The 18,630-nt window shown below is 36.5% G+C and overlaps 1 protein-coding gene across 11 annotated transcripts in view; it reads right to left on the bottom strand.

Annotated features, from left to right (window-relative positions):
- Positions 1-18,630, bottom strand: part of LOC107510804 (ABI family member 3 binding protein) — a 221,433-nt gene that overhangs the window by 147,086 nt on the left and 55,717 nt on the right. The gene's annotated exons all lie outside the window — the stretch shown is intronic.

Here is an 18,630-nt window from a genome sequence, read left to right as displayed (position 1 = left end):
CTTAGTTACTGATACAATATGAAGCACTTAATATCTATGTTCCTCAGTTTTCTTACCTGACAAATGGGAAAAATCACAGTACTTAGCCACATAAGGTTCTTAGCTAGGAGTAATCTGCAGCATTGCCCAACAGACAGAAAGTGTTACCGTGACGTTAGCTATCATGATAATTTTTTAGACATTTAAAAAAAATTTTTTTCAGTTACAATTGACATTTGATATTATTTTATATTATTTTTAGATGTACAGCATAATGGTTAGACATTTATATAATCTATTAAGTGATCGTCCCAATAAATCTAGTACCCACCTGGCACCATACATGGTTATTACAATGACTCTTTTCTCTATGCTGTACCTTACATTTTCATGACCATTTTGTAACTACTAATTTGTACTTCTTAACCCCTTCATCTTTTTCACCCAGCCCCTGTACCTCCTTCCATCTGGCAACCATCAGTTTGTTCTCTGTACCTATTAGTCTGTTAGTTTTGTTTGTTCATTTATTTTGTTCTTTAAAGTCTAAACATAAGTGCAATCATACAGTATTTGTCTTTCTGACATATTTCACTTAGCATAAAACCCTCTAGGTCCATCCACGTTGTTGTAAATGGTAAGATTTTCTTTTATGGTTGAGTAATATTCCATTGTATATATGTGCCTTTTCTTATTTACTCAATCATCCATCCATGGACACTTAGGTTGCTTCCATAGCCTGGATATTGTAAATAATGCTAGTTCCATGTGCACTTGAAAAAAATGCACTAAAAGAATTCCGCTATTTTGGGGTGAAATGCTCTAAATATATCAATTAAATTCATCTGTTCTAATGTGTCATCTAAGGCCTCTGTTTTCTTGTTGATTTTCTGTCTGGAAGATCTAGCCATTGATGACAATGGGATGTTAAAGTCTTCTAGCATGACTATATTACTGTCGATCTCTCCATGTCGGTCAATATTTGCTTTATGTATTTAAGTGCTCCTATGATGAGTGCATAAATACTTACAAAGGTGAAATACTTTTGTTTGATTGATCCTTTTATGATTACAAAACGTCCTTTGTCTTACTATAGCCTTTGTTTTCAAGTCTATTTTTTCTGATGTGCTGCTACCTTAGCTTTTGTTGTTGTTCCATTTACATGAAATATCATTTTTCCTTTTACTTGGTCTGTGTGTGTCTTTTGATCTGAAGTAGTGTGTCTTGCAGACAGCATATGTGTGGACCTTGTTTTCTTATCCATTCAGCTACTCTCTGTCTTTTGATTGGAGCATTTAATCCACTTACATTGAAAGTGATTACTGATAGGTACATAGTTATTGCCATTTTATTATTCATATTCGTGAGTTTTTTTTTTCCTTAAAGAAGTCTCTTTAACATTTCTTGTAATATTGGATTGGTGATGAACTCCTTTAGCTTTTTCTTGTCTGGGAAGCTCTTTATCTCTCCTATTTTAAATGATAGTCCTGCTGGGTAGTCTTGATTGTAGGTCCTTGCTTTTCATCACTTTAAATATTTTGTGCCAATTTCTTCTGGCCTAAAAAGTTTGTGTTAAGAAATTAGCTAACAATCTTATCAAAGCTCCCTTGTAGTTAACTGTCTTTTTCTTGCTGTTTTTAAGATGCTTTGTCTTTAAACTTTTGTGTTTTAATAATAATGTGTCTTCATGTGGGCCTCTTTGGGTTCATCTTGTTTGGAACTCTCTGCACTTCCTGGACTTGTATGTCTCTTTCCTTCACCAGGTTAGGACCATCATCATTTCTTCAAATTGGCTCTCAATTCCTTGCTCTTTCCCTTTTCCTTCTATTACTGCTATATGAATATTGTTATGCTTGATGTTGTCCCAGAGATCCCTTAAACTACCGTCATTTTTTTTGTATTTTTTTTTCCTTCTTGCTGTTCCCATCAAGTGTTTTCTGCTACCTTATTTTCTAAATCACTGATTTGATCCTCTGCTTCATCTAATCTGCTCTTGATTACTTTTAGTGTATTCTTTATTTCAGCTATTGTACAATTCATTTCTGACTGGTTCTTTTTATGATTTCTATGTTTTCTCTTGTTCTTTCATTTGGGATGTTTCTTTATCTCATTTTGACTGCCTCTCTTTGTTTCTATGTATGAGGTAGATCTGTTATGTCTCTCAGGCTACCCGATGACCTACCTCAGTTGGGTGCTCCAGGACCCCTTGTGTGGGTGATGTGTATCCTCCTTTTATAGCTGAGCCTTGATTGCTGTTGGCACATCAGTGGGTAGGATTGCCCCTCAGACTTTCTCAATGTAAGGATTGGCCACAACCACAGCATACAAACTACTATTTGGGGGCTGACCCCATGGAGTGGAATTTGCCTGAGCAGGCTCTGGTGCCTGCTAAGACCACCCTTTGGGTATGCCCTTGTGGGACTAATCAGGTGGTGCTCTGTTGTGGTGTGAAGCCAGCCAATGGCTGTGTTCATTTTGAGGCCTCTTAGGAAGAGTTACAGTGCAATCTAAGTTCAGCCCCTGCCTGTGACCAGGCTAGGGCTACCTGGTAGGAAGAATAAAGCAATCTGCAGTTGATCTGTTTGTGCTGGGCCTGGAGATGTATGCAAGAGGCCTTACTGCAAACCGAGGCTGGCTGTCACTAGTGCTGGGCCTGGGACCACTCAGCAAAGGGCACTTTGAGGCCTGCAGCCTCCTACTGGCTGCCTGTAAAGCTCAACCACTGAAAGAGCCTTGGGAGGTATGCGAGTTGGGTAGGGTATGCTCCCAGTGAGTTACCAGGGAGGAGCAAGCTGATTTCACCAGGTCAATGCAGATTCAGATTTGGCTGTGTGGGGGGAAGGCTCAATGCAGGCAATGGTGGCTGTCCCTCTGGGCCTCACCATGAAGCCACACAACTCAGTTTCTCCTTGTATGTCTCTGGCACCTTCTGAGCTGCTGTTCTTTCACTGGAGCACTTGCAAGAGACTGAGGCTATGTGCAGATACTTTAAGAGGACATCTGGGTTTCTAGAAGCCTTCCATCTCACTGGGACAGACAAAGTCCCAATTAATTTTCACAGTCAGATTTGGTAAGGGCTCCTCTTCCTGGCACTGGTGCTCTGGGCTGAGTATCCTGATGTGGGGATGAGACCCCTCACTCCTCAGGGGGCACCTCTGCAGCCGAGATATCCTTCCTGATTCTCAACCACCACACACGGGTATGGGACAAGCCTGTTTTGCATCTCTGGCCCTCCTGTCAGTCTTTTTGTGGCTTTTTCTTTATATCCTTGATTATAGGACTTCTGTTCAGCTAGTCCTCAGATGGTTCTCCAGGTTGATTGTTCTATAATTTAGTTGTAATTTTGATGTGGTCATGAGAGATGAGCTCAGCAATTATGTACATCTTGACCAGAACATTTTTAAAAATTTTATTTCTTGAAAGAAGTTGTGTCTTAAGAGGTCCTGAGGACTTAAGAGTTAAAAAAAAAAAAAAAAAAAAGTTCTAAATCTTTTGTTCTTTTAAAGCAAGCATCAGATTCCAAAATGTAAAATTTCATAAAAAAGAAAATTATAAACCATACCAATAAAGATTCTCTCCTTCATTCCTAATCACTTCCTCTGATCTCTTTTTCAACTAGGCTTTGACTTTTGGGTTTCTGTGTTCATGTCTGCATTGTCCAGTTTTAGGAAGAATCCTGCTTAGGTGCTTTAGCTAAATTCCTCACCTTCTGTACCTCATCACCCTTGATATCTAACCAGGTTCTTTATTCTTCATTACCCTCCAGGAGGTAACTGATCACCCTGGTCTGCCTTTAGCAAGAATCCTGTTAGGTCAGCTTAGCCAGAATCCCCTCTTACCCTTGATGTTTCCTCTTAGTAATTTTTCATCCACTGATCCTAACCCTGCTCCTTGGCTATAAATTTCTACTTTGTCTTGTCTTGCTCTATTCAGAATTGAGCTCCATCTCTCTTTCTAATTGCAAGGCCCCATTGTAGTGGTCCCTACACCTATCGAGGTAGTTCCTCCTTTAATAAAGTCTATCGTGCCACCTTTAATAAGTGCCACTGAATAATTTTTTCTTTAGCAATATTCAATCAAAAAATCCTAGAAAATATATCGACAAATAGAATTTGGCAGTGCATAATACAATAGTACATTGTGACCAACTCTAGTTTATTCCAGAAATGTAAAATAAGAAGAAAAAAAAATAGGCCTATTTCTGCTGGTGCTGAAAAGGCATTTGACAAAATTCAATGTCAATTCTTAATAAAGAATTCAGTAGAATACTTTCTTAATATGATAAAATATACCTTAAAACAGATGAACCACTTTTATTAAATGTGCAAGACCCTACACATATATTTCTCTTGAATAACTCTCTCTGGCTTTATCAGGAAATTCAACTGTCATTTTTCTCTTCATTTTATTACTATATTCTTTTAAAGGTTACACTGATTCTATTTTTGTAAACTGCTCCAGTTTTTCTATCAAATAGCTGGGACATGGATTAGGAAAACAAATAAGGAATTTTGTAACCATCTACATTATGTGTTCTTTTATACCAGTGAGGTGGGAATCACTAACAAAGCAGTGGTTTGGAAGCTTTACTAGAACATTTACACATAGACCAGCCTTACCAGGGTTGTTAGGGCAAATCTGCTTGCAAAGTTCCCAGATTTAACTTTTTATGTTCATTTCTCTCTTTGAGGTACCTCCTCACTTTACCAAATATGCTTGTCCTCCTCAATCTTATTTTCATTTGTTCTCAGAGATCACAAAAGCAACCATTTACAACTTAGTGTGAATGGATTCATGTTAATACAGTACCCCTACTCATGATCTATTCTATTTTAATTACATAAGAAAAGCATCTGTCCTCTACTAAATACCCACAGGACACTGAATAACACATGTGGAGGATCTTTCGTCCTAGTGCCTTTCATAAGTTTTCTAATTCCTTTCTTCTGTCTCTAAGATACTAAGGTGTAGAGAGCCGCCTTCTTCGTAAGCAAAGGACAGCTGGCTTGCAAATGTCTTGTTAGAGACTAGATCTGTGGAGGGCGTGTGTGTAGGCTTTTCCCTGGCAGGTGTGAGGACAGGCACCATTCTCCTCATGCTGTTGTGCTCCAAAGGTCTGGGTCCCTTTGGACCCAGTCAGAAAAATGTCAAGATCAAAATAAATTTTCAGGTGACTTTAAGCCTGTTAAAGATATCCAAGAAATACCTTTTGTGCATAATCAGGTATATTTTTAATATTAAAAAACACAAAAACAAAAAAAAACAGAAGTGGGATTAGTCTTGATATAATCTGGAGGTTTAAAAAGAACATTGAGGCTTAATCCTCAATTTATCCCCAGGAAGAGTGAGAGACCCCTCACTCTAGGTCCTCAGTGGAAGAGACTAGAATCTCCTCGTGGTCTCCTGAGATAGCTGGAGCCTTAGAAATGCTTCTGAGATGGAGAGTGAGCACCTTGACCTGCCACCCCAGAAATTCAGCAAGGAGAGCACTGGGCACTGAGCCAGAGGCCTATTCATAGAAGGGGTCTCCTCAGAGCAGCTATGCCATTCTGTGCTGAGATTTTGTCCAGCAGTGACCAGATACAATGTAGAGAATTAGCACATGAGCAGGTTCAGTGCAGGGGAGGTGGCTATAAATGGAATGAAGTAGGGTTCTTCCACTGCATGTGGAAGCTTAATGGACCTCCACTGGGACTGTACCAATTACTCAGGGTTTTGAAAACTGAGACAGGGGCGTGAATACAGTCCTAATGAAAATATATTTGATTTTATACTAATCTAGCGAGTGTGAGTTTTCTGGTTTAAATTTGATCTGGAAATATAAAAGCAACATAGTTACAGTTGAACTCCCAGTGAAAATTTAACAATTTTGAATATAAAGCTGTTTTATAAGAAATGGCATATTAAAAATTCAGAGCATCATATTTTATTAGTTCTAAGGCTTATAACCCCCCTGATCCCAGTTTTTAAAATCTCAAATGCATTTTACAATTAACAGCATCTTACATTGGCTAGGGACAGTTGTGACCTTACTGTCATTGCCTAACGCCTTCCAGTAAAGTCAAGAAAGTGACAGCTTCGAACCCTGCAGAAAAGGGCCAGTGATTTGGAAGAAAACTCAATGGAGTAGTGTTTCCAAAATACTATATAAGCAGTGTTCTTGGCAGCAGAGAGAGAGATGTGATAAGGAAAAACGGTTACCGATAACTCTGAGTCAAAGATAAAGCAGAGTCAAACTCCCAAAGTAAAGAATATTTAACAGTAATTTAACTTTTTTTTTTTTTTTTGAAGTAATGGATATCTTCCTTCCTCAAAGCCCAAACTCCAGGCTAACTTCACCATGTGAAAAACATCAGACAAAACTAAATCAAAGGACATTCTACAAAATACCTAACCAAGACTCCTCCAAACTTCCCAACTGTTAAGGTCATCAAAAACAAGGAAAGTCTGGGAGACTGAGAGTCTGCAGGAGCCTATGGAGACATGACTAAATATAATATGGTATCCTGGAAGGGATTCTTTTTCTAAAGGACCCTAAATAAAAAATGAAAGAAATCAAAGTATGAACTTAAGTTAATAATGTATCAATATTAGTTTATTAGTTGTAACAAATGTACTATATTAATGTAAAATATTGAGAATAGAAAAAATTGGATGCAAAGTACGCAGAAATTCTCTGTTCTGCACTTGCAACTCATCTTCTCTAAACCTACTCTAACATAAAGAGTTTATGAAAAAATAAAATCATCTTTTTATAAAAAATAGATAATATAAAATTTGTATATCAATGGATCAAAGGCAGCTCTTTCAGTAAGTATAAAATAAAGGCCTTCAGGAATGCAAAAGCAGAGTCATTAATCAGCAATTTTATTCTTAGTTTTGGATAAAGTAGTAGTGTGATTTATAGTTAAAAGTGCTTCATAATTTGATGAAATAAGGTACCTATTTTTATTAGAAACCATTGTGGCATATCATAAGACTCCTAGTAAGTTAAGAATAAAATCCCCCACAAAATCTGAAAAAAAAAATCTGTGGCCATGGAAATCTCTATCGAGAAATATCAATGTTTCTTTGTATCTGCAACTGTCCACATGCCACACTTAGCTGTAACCTGACCTGAGTGGGTACAGTCAAAATTTATGTATTCCCTTTAGCTTTAATATTTGGCAGACAGCATCTTTGCCTTACTTCATCAATACCAACACTGAGTAATGTCTGTTTGAAAATACACTTGAAACCCTCCTTGCGTTTTAAGATCAGGCAGAGAGTTCCACTCATCCAATAGTCAGTTTTGGGAAAAAAAAAAAAAAGAATCTCTAAGTGTGGCCATGGAAGGGACAAGCCAACACTGCTTCAGTGGGCCCTTGGTTCTGCAGGTCTGGCTCAGCTGCCTTTGATCATGCTGCACACCATTATTCTCTGCTGGGCCAAGAGATGTGCACAGTCTCATGGAAGTTGGAATGTAAAAAGACAATAAAATGTTACTTGTCTACTCATTTCTTGGAAGGCCACATCAAGAAACTAAATTTCAGTAGAATAATGAACCTTTCTCCTCACCCTCCCCACTCATTCTCACATTCCAGTGGCAAAGTAATAATAGCAAATTAACACCACAACAGCAGATTGATTTCAACAGTGGAGTTCAGATGGTTCATATTTAAACTTCAGTCCACATCCACTCTGAAGCCCAGTTACTGGAAAACAAGAGTCTCAAACACTGTTGATGCAACAGATGCATCCCTCCAGAGGGTAATGCCAACAACAAAAAATCACCAAAAAATATAATAATTGTGACCCTAAAGCAATTATGTAATAAAAAGCTAGAACAGCTGCCATTGTTTGCCCTGATCAACCCAGGAGCATCACTGATGTCCTTTCAGGAAGTTTAGTGTCCCTTTTGGAAAAACATTGATAGGATATTTTTCTAGAAAATTGGGGAAATTCTACTGTCTGCTTAGGCATGTGCTAAGTCATAGCTTTGCAAAGTTTCATGGTGGAAGAAGTCCAAAGAGAAAACACAGGAGTTATAATTAATGTCAGCATTGAACTAAATTTACCCTATTTCCTATGTTTATGAATATAATATTTTAGCAATTTTAAATAAATCACAGATTACTAATACATTGTCCCTCATTTGTACATAAAAATGAATGTCTATAGAATTATGAATCATCACAAACTAATATAAGACCTCTGCCTTTTAGAGTATTTCTAAGACCCTGTAGAAAGATGTGGTAGGCTGAGAATCATGCTAAATCTGACCCAAACTTAATTCACATTTTGTGATTCCTCTACAATTAAACCTGGAAACACAGTAATTGGAAAATAAATGTTTTCTGAAAGAATGAATCTATCCCTCTATTCCTTTTTTGCCTGGGGCTAGAGTAAAAATGAAGAAGTGTGAGGGTTTGAAGAAAGAGAGTAAAAAATAATTATGGATTTGGGAAATAGGCAACAAAAGCAAATGATCTTTTTTGAAAAGCTAGTAAACTTTAACCAACCACTGAATTCATCTTTGATAACGCCTATCTAGAACTTTTTCCTTTGAAACTTTTCCTTATTAAATGTATGTAGTTTTGTGCATAAGAATAACCCTTATCCTTCTTTCATCTGAAAAATAATTTAAAGTAAATTTTAAAGCAAATTCTACACTGTCGAGTATTTATTTCCATAAAATGTCATAAAATCGAAATATTGAAAATGAACCAAGGCTTATTTTGACAGCATTCTGATATGCCCCGGGGCTCCAAGAGAGTCCTGGCTTCTCTCAGCCTTTGAGGGGCAGCCCTCAGGCACTGGGTCCCAAAGAGGCCCAGACAGTGATGAAGATTAAACAATCGACAGAGGCACAGCCACCCCACACCACAGAGCAACTGCTAATGCAAAAATGATTAGGAACATCGCTATTGGTGGAATTCCAGAATGTTCAGTCATGGATATGTTCTGAAGGGAGCTTACAGCTAGCTTATGTTGGCATGCATCTTTACAAGTTGTTCAAAACTGTTTGGAATCAATGATAGCAGTGAGAAGTAGCCCCTCATTTCTGTGCAGCACAATGCGCGCAGTCTCTAAATGCGAAATAAGAACTCATCTTTGATAGGAAGAGGGGATGTGGAGGAAGGAGAGAGTGGAAAGAAGAGGTGGTTTGGGGAAAAGGGCCTTTTCTAAACCCGATAATGTGTACCCTGAAAGGCTCTGCTACACTCCTTCACTCTTCACAGCTTATTAAAATGGTCTAGAAAAATGATGCAATCTTTTTCCAAAAAGAGGGACATTTCAAAGGCACATTCTGGTGAGGAAGACATTACTGGAAACTTTTTCTGAGTGTTCTGCTTTAATTTTGGTGAGAGTTGGGGAAGCGATAATATTGAAAACACACACTTCACCCAGCTCTGACTACGTATTTCACAGGCCTCATCAATGCAAAATCAAAAGGTGGGACCCTTATTTTTATAAGCAGGGGGAAAAGTGACATTAAGATGCTAAAATATAAAACAATTTCTTTCTTTCAGTCTGTCTAAACTTTCCATGATGTTCATTAGCTATTTAATTTTGCGTTCTGCAGGTGAGTGAAGATCCGTATCCTACTCCACACTCCTCACCCTTCTCACTTCAAGGGATCCTCTCCCATCAGCAGTAGCCTTGGGATCAAAGCACCTTGCACCTTTCCCCCTACCTCACCCCTCAGGGCAAAAAAAGCCAATCTCCCCTTCCCACGGGCCTGCCATTCCAACCTACAGACCCCAAGACACTGCAACCTCTGCAGTGAGATGGACAGTTTACTTTAATAGGGGTGGCAAAATCACCCACTGAATGCACTGTGGCACTGCCAGCCCATGTAAGGACTACTGCCCACCATGTCCTGCCAGATGTCCTGACCCTCCCTGCATCCACACCCAAGTTCCTGCTGAAGGCGGAGGGTGGCAGCAGCTGTTGAGTTGGCATGGGGATAGGAAGGCTGAGCAGCAGGAGTGCCAGGGAACCAGGTGCTGAGAACAAAATTTGGGGCTGAGGTAAGAGGCCAAGACACAAGGGCCAAGGAGCAAAGCCCATCTGACCTCACTGACAAGATCAAACTGAGAGGTAAAATTATTGAGAATTTCAAGACAGTGACAGCAAAGCATGAAACTTCAGTGCAGTGCCCTTCTGAGTGCCCATGAAGCAAGCCCTGACCTGACATTTCCACTCCCAGTCCTTCACACCCAGCACAACTGTGATGTACCAGGTAGTCTTTATTTGGAGACAAATTCTCTCCCTGACATTGCAGACAAATACTACTTAATAATCGATTTCTCTTACCCACTTCCCCCCATAACCAGTACACATCCTCTCCTAATTTGCAGACCTGTTAAACATTAAAACTGTTGACTTTATTGCCTGTAGTTTCTTTCCTTGCCTGTGTTTTATATGTTCATCCCACAGAGAAATTTAGTGTTAGGGTGTTGTCTGTGAACTGGTTTAAGGTTTGGCAAGGGCTTGCTTTTCAAGGACAGTCTGAACACACCACATTTTCCAGTGAGTTCATCATTTCTTTCATATTATCTCTACAGGAAATACTATTCAAAAATCAGAACTGTGTGTGGATATTTTTCTTTCAAACAATAAAGCTCAGTCACATTAGCCATCAGATGGTAAGACAAAGTCTTCAAGTCAGCAAGGCTTTTTCTTTTTTAAATACTCTTATTGTGTTACCACATAGGGATGAGAAGGCATGAATAATTCCCACAAGATCAATTTTTAACATAGTGTTCAAAGGTAAGAGGGTATTTACATGCTATGGGGAATGCCCTGGGACATGGTGGTCAAGTGCCGTAGGAGTGAAGCCAGCCTGCCACTTGCACATTTCTTAATTTCTTGGGGACTTAATGTCTTCATTGGGAAGGATACTAACAATACTTACTTCAAGGGTTTGCTGTGAGGATTTAGTAACCCACTTCTGTAAAGTCTTTGGCCCAACACATTGTAGGTGCTCAGCAGCTAACGGGGTGCTGAGAACTTTCACTGTTGAGCAGCTACTGTGCGCCCAGCTTGGTTAATGAAACACATCAGAGGCAAACATGTGGCAACCTCTTCTTGGTTTTGCTCCTCCCTTCTCATTGAGTGACCCTGGTGGCAGGAGAAAAGTCTAGGCCTTTGGCTTGGGATCCAATAGCGAAAGATCTGGGCCCGTGCTAATAATTCAAGGTTCTCTCCCATATATAGATTAAGCATGTAATTTTTCCACTCAACTGGGATGCTTTGAGAGAAAGGGCATGACTAGTAATTATGTCAGCACAAGTATAAACCATAACCGTGCCTGAGAATAATTTTTTTTTTCCTAAAGATTTCTACTCCAGGCAAATTGATATTTTATTCTTTTGTGGACTTGGAGGCTTTCCCAGCAAACCTCCCACCAGACTCTGGGTAGTCAGCTCCCACATCCATAGATCTGTTGACCCTGATTGTGGAGGACAGGAGCGAAGGTGAGACTCACCTCTGGCCCTGAAGACATGACAGTTTTGCTGGTGAGACATGATACAAATAATAAACAACAAAACAAAACAACTAGAGACAATTAGAGAACAATTCAAAACAGAAAAATACAAATGCTGACCTTCATATCATAGAAATGAGGACTTGATTGCATTTCTTGGTTTTGAGAAGTATTCTTTTAAAAAGCTCATAATAGAGAGGGTAGTGGAAGAGGAGAAGAACATGTCTGAGGACATAGTAGTGCTTTATATGTTTTAACTAATTTAAACTTAAAAATAAAAGAAATTGTAAAGTCTAAATTTTAACTCTCTAATTTATCCTTTTATTGGCAGCTGGTTTTCCATTTAAGACCCCTTCATAATTGCAAGCCTCTTGTAATCAATCTGGGGTAAGGTATACTTTTGGCTTATGACAAAAGGGCCATAAGCTAACTTGGGAGACCCTTTTAAATACAATTAAGGAATTTTAAAAATTAGATTTTGGTTTTAGTGCATTGTGCAATACATTTGAAAAAATTCTTATGCTTTATATTGAAATATTCTAAATTAGTTTTATTGTATTTCCAGAAAAGATAGACTGGGAAACAGTTTATCTATTGTTTTGTGAGGTCAAGAAGTCCATAAAAACATTATATTGAATCCAATAGAAAACACAGAACTTTGAAAAAATATTATCTTTATCAAAAATCTGGTAAAACAGTCATCTATTATCAAACAAGGTCTTTCTGGTTTAAACTCATGATGAAATGTTTAAGTGATGGCATGAAATTTATTAAGAAATTGATACTTGCTATGCCAATTTCTTTAAAAAATCTTTTTTGAAGCTTATTTAAGTTCTGCCAAATTTTGCACCTTGGAGAAAAATCAAGTGATTCTGAGATTCCTATTTTTTATGAAAAACTTGGATTAATCTTGAAGATCCAAAGCCAAATACTTCCCAAGTGGTAAAACCATTTCCAGAGAACAAACTAAGAATTAGATGACATTTGAAATAGTTTTAAACAAAAGAGAAAAATACATCTTAAATGTGACCCACAGTTGTTTTAGACTTCCTAGGTCTCTCCCATGCATTCATTCACTGTGCTTCTAAATTTATGACAACAATGGAGGTAAAAAAGATCTAAATCCTTAGTTCCTGAGAGTTTTCTATTGGGATAGAATGTGGAGCAGACAAGATACACAAATTTTTTTTTTTTTTTAAAAAGTCAATTTATTAAGAATGATGGTAAAAAAAAAAATGCTGAGGCTCTAAGATATCCATGGAGAGGGTCATAAATGTTGCCTGTCTTGGCCAGAAATGGCCTTGCAGACAGTAGTGGAGGTAGGGCTTGATGGATGGGAAGTTCATAATAAAGATGGTGGTAGGGATGGAAGGGGTAGAAGAGGACAAGTTTTGGAGGCACAGTAAGTGCTTTACATATTTTAACTCACTTAAACCTTAATGAGCTAGGGAACCAATGGTTCCTTCTATAGTACATGACTTTCTTTTTCTGTTTATTGTTTAAAGGACATTATAGAAGCAATAAATCAGTGGCTTGTGTGTACTTTCTCTTCAGAAAAAGAGATAAAATTCCCTAAGTTTTAAGAGACAGTAGGGTACAGTATTATAGTGTTTAGGTTCTAGAGCCAGATGTGCTGGGTTCAAGTTCTGGACCTGTGATTGAGTAGCTGAATAACTTTAGGAATTTCCTTAAGCTCTCAGAGCTTTAGTTTCCCTATGTGTAAAAGGGCACTAATAACACTACCTACTCCTGCATAGCTACCATTCCTCATCTGCATTTTGGGACTGCCTCGTATTCACTGTTGGTTGCCATCTTGCCTTTTCCTCTCCTAGTCTCTTGCTAATTCTCTAAGGATTCTGCCAGGAAAAAAAGGAATGGAACTGGTTTCAATGGCTAGCACTGTATTTTTTTCCACCTGTTAGTTTATCCTGCTTCTTTTTTACTACTTATTTTTTAGCTTAATTAATTTCTTATATAGTTCCTCCAGTTTTTTATTTCCAACCTCTTTTTTCCACTATTTTTCTTCAATGAATCTGCCATCACCTTCCTTGTGGCACTTACTGCAATAAATATTCCCTTCTTTTTTATCATTAGGTGATATTTATCCTTCAGTGTAACAAATACTAGCGATCTCCATTATTTTATGTTTCGTCCACGTCTATAAAAATGGGGAGCACATGCTTAAAGATTTTTATGACAAAGAGATAGAAGAGAACAGCAGAAGTTCTAAGAGTTGCAATAATAAAAGAAAAATTGTGCATTTACTCCAATCTTCCGTACAAACGTAAAAATTAAGGGTAAAATTTGTAAGGGATATTAATAATCTATATAAATAAAAATTGCATAAAATTATGAGCAAATAATTTATATTTATTCATATCTAGATCAATATTATAAACTACATTAATTTTTTTAAAAATTAATTTTCCCCTATGAAATAAAAAAGTGAGAGGCTTCAGAATAAGTAACTGATGATTACATTTTGGCCTCCAGTTTCTCATAAAATTATCACCAGTTGAGTAAATAAAACAATGTTGTACTCTTATTTTGATCTATAGTTAATAAGACAGGTCAATATTTTTTGCTATGTTATCGCTGAAAATTGCTTTATTAGAATAAGACAAATTGGAAAAGTAAAATCTAGAGATAAATTCTTACAACTGTATATTTTTTCCAGCTAGATCTTTTGAGAATTCACCTTTTTCTCCTTTAGAGGCCACTGCTGTGGATTTCTAATAAGCACCTGATGACTCTAATCAAGGGCACCAAAAAGGAATGCCCCCTTAATGATTAAAAGAGAATCACGGCTACAGGAAAAAGGTGTGTACACACCAAGGGTTGCTGTGTCACAGTCTTAGATTTTACCTCTTCTATTTAAAATCTGTTTTGGGAATTATTCCTTCCAAGAAGACATTTCTTAAGTGTGACAGAAAGAAGAATATATCTTTTCAGTAACTGACAGCTTGGCTAAAACAATATACCTCTACAGTTTTACTAATATCCCACTGTCCAGAAAACAAAACAGAAAACAAAACCACAGGACTACCACTTAGACCAAAGTCTCCAATGTAGGCATGAAAATCTTAGAATTGACCAGAACTTTTGTGGTGATTTAGCCCATTCATTATTAGCAATTGAGAAAAACAAAGCTCAGAAAATGTAGTAAATTACCCAAGACCACTCAGCTCATTATAATAGCAATTGATGAAATTTATAAGACACTTATTCAGTGCTAGGGTTTATATTAGCTGCCTTATATAATTTATCCATAGTCTTCACAACACTCTGGAAAGATTTATACATGAGAAAAATGAAGCAGAGAAGTTATGACTTACCCAGAACTACTCCACAGTTATGTTGAATTTGAATCCAGGTCTGTCTGACTCAAAAGATGTACATTCTTTCCTCAGATCATTCTGCCTCTCTGGGTAGAGGTGCATCTTTTCTAGAATGCAGATGTTAGCACTCTAGTCCAGTGAGTCAACCAGGCTATCAGTATTGTGTCCTCAGCACTAGTGCAGAAATCACTCACTGGGGCAGTAGCCAAGATGGCAACTAGGGAGAGTGGCTGAAAAGCCTTTGACTGAGGGTGAGAAACTCGCTTTATTAGGGCAGTGAGTATAAAAGTTAGCAGCTGTGAAAACATGAGAGTTAGGAAATATGCCCTCTTAAATCCTTTTGTAGTCCTAACAGCTGATTGGAAGACAAATTATTTGGCCAGAATTCATAGTAATAACGAATATATATGACTTTTTTAAATTTAGGCTTTTCTTATAGTACAGACTAAAATAACTCCTTAACTTGCACTACATAATTGATGAAATGGAATGCTTTCCTTTCCAGGTGACATTGATTAAAGTATTTTCCAATGTCAAGAGAACATCATAAAGTATAGCTATAAAGATTCAATGTCAAAAAATTCTCATTTTTTTTACTTTATTGAACATTTGCAAAATTACCAACAACTACAGAGAAAGACAAAAACTGGATCCATAAACCAGAAATGAGAACATTCATAATGTGGGTAAGAAAAGGATACAGGAACCTAGATGATCTATTTTATATGAACCATGTTGTATCACATCGTTGATAATAGTCAGCTGAGAAAATGCTACTTTTCTATTGCTCCAACTAATCTACTAAAATTTTAGTAAAAGATTTTACATTAGTAATTTTTTTTACAGATGTTTAATATGAATCATATTTTCCAAAATAGTCAAAGGAAATATTTTGTGTTTTAGTTTTACATGTAAGACTAGTATGTGACTTTTGGAAATGTCTCTGTCAATACTAGTTTGACATTTATAAATTATTATTTAGTAGGAGTATTATTAGTCCACGGATCACTAAATGTTAACTTGAATATTTCTGAATGATCAACAGTGTCTCATTTCAATGGTGGTATCTCTTAAATGTATCAAAAAAATGAAATGTGTCAGGTGACGTGGCACTTCATATTTGTTTTTAAAATGAAAGTGATTTACTATGTTTGAGTATAATTCAGTGCAATTGAACAAATACTACTATCCTATTAGAGAAGAAAGTAAGAGGAAAAAATATAAGTGATTTTGTTTTCCATAAAGAAACAAAATTTTTTACTTTCATACAGCACATTGTACTAAGGGATTTTCAACTCATCATTTATGACAATGAATTCACTACCATGTCCATGGCACATCTGTGAAAAATAGACTTTATTACTATTTTATAGATGAACAGAATTGAGGATGATCATATAGTAAACTGGCGGCAGGAGGAGAATAGAATAAAGGCACTAATTTCAGACATACCATTTGTAGCAGGCAGAGTCAGGGCCCCTCAAATATTGCCCATATCCTAATCTCCAGAACCTGTGAATGCATTAGGTCACATGAAAGTTGCAGATGGAATTAATGTTGCTAATCAGCCAACTAAAATAGGGAGAGCATCCTGGGTTATCCAGGTGGGCTCAATATAATCACAAAGATCCTTTAAAAGTGAAAGAGGAATGCAGAAGAGATCTAAGTGATGTAGTAGAAGTGCTTGGCCCACTGTTGGCTTTGAAGGTAGAAGAGAAATACTGGAAAAAACAAAAACAAAAAACAGATAGATTCTCCCCTTAGAGTCTCTAGACAAAATGCAGCCCTGCCCACACCTTGATTTTAGCCAATGAGACCCATGTTGGACCTCTGATTTAAGAAAATGTAAGATAATAAGTTTGTGATGTTTTAAGCCACTGAGTTTGGTAATTTATTACAGCAACAAAAGAAAATTAATAGACGGCTGCTAATCAGAACCAGTTAACCCAAACAGTCATTAAGAGAGACTATAATCAATTTGAGTAACCAAAGAACAACATTTAACCTAGAAATGCAAGTCCATTTTGATTCCTTGACGTAAAGAAAGGTAAGAAAGGAAATACATAACAGGAACATTTTTTCTCTTCTACTAGAATACTACTGGAAGAGAAAGGAGATTAATAAGAAGAACAGATTCATTTAAAAGATGAGGTAAGAGTTTTAGAAAGGCTATTTGGAAATGCCTTCCAGGAGAAGTTTAAGAATCTGTCCCTAGAGATCTTTAAGATACACAGTCATCTATCCATTTTATCTACCTTGGATAGCCTAATTATACTCTTGGCTGATGACAAGGGTCTAGATTAGACAATCTCTCGTAGCCTCCCACAGCCTAAATATTCTACACAGACGTGAGTCTATTCAATTCAGTGGCACAAATATGTAGTTATTTCCTATCTACTTAATATAAACCTTTATCCTGCCTTCCTAAAATATCATGTAAGGAAAATGAAGTAAATGAGAGAAAATTCTTCTTTCTTGCAGAATCTCAGCTAAAAAATGCAGATGATAAAATTAGATTCTATCTAAAATATATCTAAAATGTAAAATTGCCATTTTATAACCCCAGTGCAAAATAATTAATCTGGGCAATGACCATCAATAGATGCTAAACCATTAAGTGAAAATTTGTTAGTGAATTTTATAATAAAGAGATCAGGCTGAGACCACCTAAACATACCAGTTTTAACATGACTAAGTACAACACCAACTATCATGTACCTCTTTTGTGAATTATTAGGAAATATATGGTACCACCTACAAAATATTATTTCTCCGCAAAAGCTGAATTCAAATCTAATGCACTTCCAAATCTAAACATCTTTTCATAGGAAATACAGGAATAGAGGATCCAGTTCAAAATACAGAAAAAAAAAATACAGAATGGAAGAAACCAGTTAAATACAGACTGTGGACCAAGATTTATAACGCTATTTCTCCAGCAAATCAATGACATTTAAAAAGAGAAAGGAAAGAGAATTGCTATAGAATAAAAGATATTTAAGAGACATAAATATATGTAACACGTAGACCTTGTCTGGATGCTGACTCAAAAAAGAAACAACTCTAAAGAAGCATTTATGGTCACCAGAGAAATTTAAAGATGGACTAGGTATAAAATGATATTACAGAATTATTATGTGATAAAGACATGGCTTTATTAAAAATATTTCTCATCTGTTAGAGATGCATACTGAAATGTTCAGACTTAAAATATGATATCCAAACATGATTTAAAATGTCCAAGTAAAAAAAAATGTGTGTGTGAAGAATACATGAAACAAGATTAGCAAAACAGTAATTGCTTGGTGAGAAATGAGGATCATTATAATATTCTCTCTCCTTATTTGTTTGGACTTTTCCATAATAAAAAAAAATTTTAAGGATAAAACAATAGTAAATAAATAAAAGGGTACCCAGTTCATTGGATTATCCTTCGCTATTGAAAAAGTGAAAGGTGGTATATTTGTGTTAGAAATTAGCTTTCTGTTTGTATTTTCATTAGCAATCTTACTTCTGTCACTTTAAGATTGATTGCCTTTCACCTCATATGGAAAGGAAGTTTACAACTGACCAAATTCTCAATCTACATAACCCAAGGGAAAAATGATCAAAAATAAAATAATACTTCTAATGCTCAATAAATAAAAGAACAGTAGATCTGTTTCTCTCTGTATGGGGTTAAGTACGCTGCATCAAGTCACTTTAATAGTAAAGAGTGAATGTGGCAGAAGAATATTTGAAAAATTTCAAATTCCTTATAGTTTATATGGTCAAGGTTAGTGTTGTTACATTTGTCAAAAGTGCCTAATTCTCAAAATTTTAGTAACTGTAATTAGTTTTCTT

Source organism: Rousettus aegyptiacus, unplaced genomic scaffold (assembly GCF_014176215.1).
Source record: "Rousettus aegyptiacus isolate mRouAeg1 unplaced genomic scaffold, mRouAeg1.p scaffold_m13_p_4, whole genome shotgun sequence".
NCBI lineage: Eukaryota > Metazoa > Chordata > Mammalia > Chiroptera > Pteropodidae > Rousettus > Rousettus aegyptiacus.
The sequence above is the reverse complement of the archived record's forward strand: the minus strand, read 5'-3'. Positions and strand labels throughout refer to the sequence as shown.